Source organism: Cnephaeus nilssonii (genome assembly GCF_951640355.1).
Source record: "Cnephaeus nilssonii genome assembly, chromosome: 6".
In the NCBI taxonomy this organism is placed as follows: Eukaryota; Metazoa; Chordata; class Mammalia; order Chiroptera; family Vespertilionidae; genus Cnephaeus; species Cnephaeus nilssonii.
This window is the reverse complement of record NC_137077.1, coordinates 4,103,884-4,109,883: the sequence shown is the minus strand read 5'-3', so window position 1 is coordinate 4,109,883 and position 6,000 is coordinate 4,103,884.

Below are 6,000 nucleotides of genomic sequence, written 5' to 3'. Positions count from 1 at the left end.
ACTACTGGTTAAATGTTCACTAAGTGTCCAGCCATTAAGTGCTTTTCGGCCAGTTTGTCAAGCAGTCTTTCCCACAACCCTCCATATGCTTCCTATTATCATCCTCATTTGACAGGTGAGGACACTGAGGCACAGAGAGGTGAAGTGACTCACCCAAGGTCACACAGCCAAGAAATGCCACAGGCAGGCTTCCAGCTGAGTCTCTCTGGGCCCAGAGTCTGTGTTGCACCGAAGTGAACGATCAGGACACGGAGATTCTAAGGGCTGGTCCTCCCTGGTGCTGTGGGCCGTGGGGGTGCTGAGACCACCAGCTCGAGGCTGGGCTGTGTGTTAGTGAGGTAGGTCACTCTCGGCTCTCACGGGGCTGGAGGCCAGAGCGCCCTGGATTCCAGCCACTACACAGTCACTCTTCCCCTCTGAGCTTTCATTTCCCCATTTGCCGAAAGAGGGTTCTGGCCCTGGCCCAGCCTCCCCGGGCCGTTGTGAGGACAGAGGATAGAGGCTGCCATTTCCAAATGGATTTTTCCAGGAGAACCCCATTTTCAGCCACAATCTTATCTAGAAGGCCAACATATGAAACTGATAAATCAGCATACATTTCTTTTTTTTAAAATCCTCACCCAAGGTTATTTTTTCCATTGATTTTTTTTTTAAGAGAGAGTGAAGAGAAGGGAAGAGGGGTGAGAAGAGAGAGAGAGAGAGAGAGAGAGAGAGAGAGAGAGAGAGAGAGAAACATCCATGTGAGACACACTGATTGGTTACTTCCTGAATGTGCCCCGACTAGGCCAGGGATTGAGCCTGTACGTGCCCTTGACAGGGAATGGAATCCATGACCCTTTGGTCTGTGGGCCGATGCTCTAACCACTGAGCAACCTGCTAGGGCAGCATACATTTCTAAGCTCAGGGTGCTGACAGGTCCTTAGCCTAAAGCAGTGGTCGGCAAACTCATTGGTCCACAGAGCCAAGTATCAACAGTACAACGATTGACATTTCTTTTGAGAGCCGAAAACCGACTTCTGCGCATGGGCCACGAAGTTTCAGTCGCACTGTACGTGCGCGCCCGCACGTGGTATTTTGTGGAAGAGCCACACTCAAGGGGCCAAAGAGCCGCAGGTGGCTCGCGAGCCGCAGTTTGCCGACCACTGGCCTAAAGTCACTTAAGAGGGCGGGTCACAAGTGTGACGGACACATGTCCCGCCCAGGGTGTGGGGGAGGGCTGTGTGCAGCTGGGAGCTACCCCAGCACCCCGTCTGCTTCTGAAGCTTCTCTGGGCTGCATGGCATCAGGAAACCAAGCTTTGGTGACAGCGCCAAGGCTCAGCCTGGGGTCCCAGGTGCCGACCGAGCCACCTGATGCCCCAGCCCTGGCTGGGGGACTTCCGGCAAGTCTCTTGCCCGCTTTGGGCTGCAGGAGGCACAGGAGGCTGGAGTTCACCTCCAGGAGCCCATCTGTTTACCTCGGCAGGTCTGGGTTTGGTGACGGAGATTTGGCTAATGCCCTGGCTCCTCACGGCCCCTCAGCAGCCTGGTCAGTGTGGGTCAGGCAACAGAGGATGTGTGGAGAGAACCTCCCAGAACTGCCCTGGGTGCTCAGCTGGGGTGTGGGAAACAGGGTAAACAGAATGAGGTGGGGTGTGAAGGGGAGGGGGCAGGGAGCTGACCAAGCCCCGAGAGTTTAAAAATAAATCCTGCCTGAGTGCTGTCAGCTACAGCCAGCCAGGGCTCCCGGGGCCTGGTGACATCACCAGGGCACAGGCTGTCCCTGGCAGGGGCTGGGGGTGGCAGAGGGGACATAGCAGGGGGGAGGCGGGAGGGGCCCTGATGTGCCTTCCTGCACCTGGGAGCTATCTGTGTTCGGGGAGAGCCAGCCTGAGTTGTCCTGGGCCAGAGGGGCTGCCAGGTCCCTCCTCCCCCAACACTCTCCATTCTGCCTCTGAGAACTCTGAGGGCCAGCGAGGTTATGGCTTGCCTAAGGCCTCTTTTTTAAAAAAATATATTGTATTGATTTTTTACAGAGAGGAAGGGAGAGGGAGAGAGTTAGAAACATCGATGAGAGAGAAACATCGATCAGCTGCCTCCTGCACACCCCCCACTGGGGATGTGCCCACAACCAAGGTACATGCCCTTGACCGGAATCGAACCTGGGACCCTTGAGTCCGCGGGCTGACGCTCTATCTATCCACTGAGCCAAACCGATTAGGGCTGTCTAAGGCCTCTTAGACACAAACTGTGGCAGCTGAAGAACTCAAAGCCAGAAGTTCTGGCTCTCAAGTCCTGGTTCTCGAAGCTTGGTGGCACGGGGTGGGGGGCCACTTGGGAGAAGGCTCACCTGCTGGAGGGCAGAGGGGAGGCATCCGATGAGCCATGGCTGGCACTGTGCTGGGCACTGGTCAGAACAAGCTCCTCCTGCCCGTCCGTTGCCTCCGCTCCTCACTCTGACCCCGAGGAAGGTCTGGCAGGGACTAATGCTGTCCCCATTTTATAGGTGAGGAAACCGAGACCCAGGGAGACAAAATCACCTACTCCAGGCCTCACAGCCAGCAGCACATCACGCCCAGCTGGGATGGGGTCCGGGCTCCCCCTGGCAGTCAGTCCCAGCTTGAGCTGCTGATAGGAAGAGACCTAAGGTGGAGCCAAGGGGATGCAGGGGGGTGGGGAAAGGGGGGCTGCCATGGGTTTACAGGGAAGGGGTAGGAAAGAGGCCCTGTTGCCTCTGCAGCTCGGTGCCCCTGTTCATTAGGCCGCCCTGCCATTCCTCCTCCTCCTCCCGGGGCTTGGTCATGCACTCAGGACAAAGCCCAGCCTCCTGGCCTGGCCCAGGCTCTCCCTGCACACGCGGCCTCTTCTCTCATCACATACGTGCCACACTCTAAGCCCCAGCCTCACCAGCTGCTCCCAGATCCCTCCCGCATCTGCTATTTCAGACCTCTGAGCTGCTGAACAAGCTGTTCCCGCTGCCTGGATGCCCCTCCTGCCTCTTGCTGGGGAACTCCTCTTCATCCTCCCAGGTCAGCTCGGAGCCCTCGTGCCTCCTCAGACCACGGCTATGCTTGTGAACAGGATGGCTGTCGGCTGCCCATCTCTCTTCCTGGACCCACAACTCTTCGGGGGGCAAAAACTATATTGTACTTCTCTCTCTGTGCCAGGGTCTAGCTGGTGGACGAAGGAATGAAAAGAAGGTTCTGATCCTGCTCCCGTCTCACCAGGGATTTTGTCCAAGTCACATCCCCTCTGGGAGCCTCGTGAAGTGGGGACAAGTCCCACTTTGCAGGGTTGCTGGCGAGTGGTGGGACCTACTGCATCGCTGAGTAGGCATTAAAGGGCTTTACCATGGCCCTGGCTGGCTTGGCTCAGTGGACAGGGGTCAGCCTGTGGACTGAAGGGTCCTGGGTTCCATTCCAGTCAAGGGCATATGCCCAAGTTGCGGGCTCGATCCCCAGTAGGGGGCGTGCAGGAGGCAACTGGTCAATGATTCTCATCATTGATGTTTCTCTCTCTCCCTCTCCCTTCCTCTCTGAAATCAATAAAAATATATATTTTTTAAAAAGGGCTTTACCATGGCAGTGTTGCTCCGAGGAGGCCACAATTCACACATTCACAATTCACACATTCTCTAGTCAACTCCCTCCTCTACCTTCCCCAGGCCCTCACTTGCTCTGTCCTAACCTCTTCCCTCTGCCCTGTCTTTCCATCCCACCCCATGGAATCAAAGCAGGGCGGTCCCAGCCTGCCTCCCTCCTGCCGCCTGTTAGCTCCCTCCCCCAAAGGCAGCCAAGGGCTCCCAACCCTCAGAAAGCCCAGGATTCGGGCCTAGGCAGCCTGTTCCGGGTGCAGAGTCCTGGCCTCATCCCCACGAGGCCCATTCAGAGGGGCCTGGTGTGGAACCCGGGAATCAGCACTGTTAAGCAGCCTCCCAGTCACCACAATCCTGCTTTAGGAACCTCCTGGGGTGAGGTGGGGTGGGGGGCAACGTAGTAGAAGCCCAAGATGATGCCCTGACCAGGGAGGGGGGGGGGCGAGCCAGTGCAGCCAGGGTGGGACTGGGGGCTGGGTTTGCCCTCAGCTGCCTGCATCCTCCTCCTTTCCCAAGACCAAGGTGAGCCAGGCCTGGGTGAGGGGCTGGGTCCACGGGCACAGGCGGGCCCCACCCTGGCATCCGCTACATCAGGTGTCCGTGCAGGCTCAGGGCAGTCTGCTGGGACAGGCGCGGATATAAATAACCGCGAGGCCAGGCGGATGGAAGCCAGGCGAGGGAGAGGCAGGGCCCGCCCCGGAGCGGGGCATCCAAGGCGCTCGGCGGCCAGCGGGGCCGCGGGCCCCGAGCTCCCGCGGGTCCCCAGTGACCTTCGGGGAGGAAGCGGGGACCCCAGGCCTCGAGGCCGGGCAGCAGGCTGAGCTGCTTCATCTGGGCCGCAAGCGGGAGGTGTGACGGCCGCTGGCGAGGAGGCTGCGGAGCGCCGTCCGGGAGCAGGAGCGGGGCTGGGAGCTGGCAGGTCCCCAGGCCGAGGCCGCGGCCCCGCCGCACGCCCCGCCCCTCCGCACGCCCCGCCCCGCCCCTCCGCGCCACGCCCCGCACGCCCCGCCCCTCCGCAGCGCCCGCTCCGACTCCGCCCACCGAGGAGCCCACCTCCACCTCGCGCTCCGGGCTCCGCGGGCGCGGCGGGGGCTGTTCTGAGTCCCGAGGACGGAACAGCCGGGCTTAGGCCTAGGGGCACCCCCATTGGTTCCCTCCCCTCCGTGGGCTGACGCCCCGCCCTCCGAGCCGCCCGTTACGTAATCCTGCCCCCCTCCTGCCTCCGCTGCAATGGGGGTGGATAAGGAAAGGAGAGGCTGGGCCCCTGGCATGGCGCAGCCTACCCTGGCCCAGCACCCCCACCTCTGCTTAGCGCCCAAGGGGAAACTGAGGCCGCTGTCCAACCAGGGGGTGGCCGCGGGGGTGGGGGGTACAGCCCTCGATCCGTTCCTAGGGTCTCCAGGGCAACCCAGCTCCACCTGGGGCGACGCTTCCTTTCCTGAACCAAGTTGCCCTCCCTGGCTCCGACTTGGGGGCGCTGGCGGTGCCTGCTGGGAAACCCTCCACAGCGGCTCCCCACCCCACGGTGCTGGGCCACTAGGTCTCTGGAATTCTAGAGTCAGGCATTGAAGCCCAGAGATGACAGTCCTCCACCTACCCTCTGGGTGACCTTGGGTAGACCTGGCCTCTCTGAGCCTGTGTCCCCGCCCATTACATGGGGCTGTGATGGGGCCTCTTTCTAGTGTTGTAGGAAAATCCAAGGCTGTCAGCACCTGCTGGGTACTTAGCAAGGAAGCCGAACTGTCCCAACCGTCCCCTCCTCCAACCAGGCCCTGGAACAGTGCCAGAGCTGGGCCTGGCTCTGGGCTGGTAGGTGGTGCCCCTCTGGACCAGTCAGCTCCCTGTGGGCCTTGGCCTTTGCCCAGCGAGCACGTGGTGCAGGCCTGCCCCGGGCCTGGCGGGGGCCAGCTGGTCCCATGGGGCTGTCCTGCAGGTCGGTGCAGCCAGGGGCCCTGCCTGAACCGAGAGAGAGATTGTGGAGGTGCCCACAGGGTGCCAGGTCCCCTGCCTCCCTCCCAGGCACGCTGGTCCCCTCCGCACACAGCGTCTGGGAGGCCCCCTGCAGGGCCCCCCACGGTCTCACTCCCTGAAGTAGCCCACCCAGCACCTGTGCTGAGCAGCTCCGAAGAGCAGATTTAGAATGAGGGAGCATGTGCCCAGCCTTTTCTGCTCTGCTGAGAAACAAGGGGGCCCGATCTCTGTGTCTGCCCATGGGGATACCCCGCCCTCTCCCGCCCCTGTGGCTCAGCCTCCTCCCTGCTCCCCCTGACCTCAGCCTGAACCGGGGGCCCTGCCGGCTCTGTGCTGATTCTACCTTCAAACAGCAGCCTGAGGTGGCCTGGTGGCCTTTTACAGGTGAGGGAACCAAGAGGCGGAGTAACGCCAACGGCTGGGTGACCGGCTGCCTCGGTTTGCCCAGGACTGAGG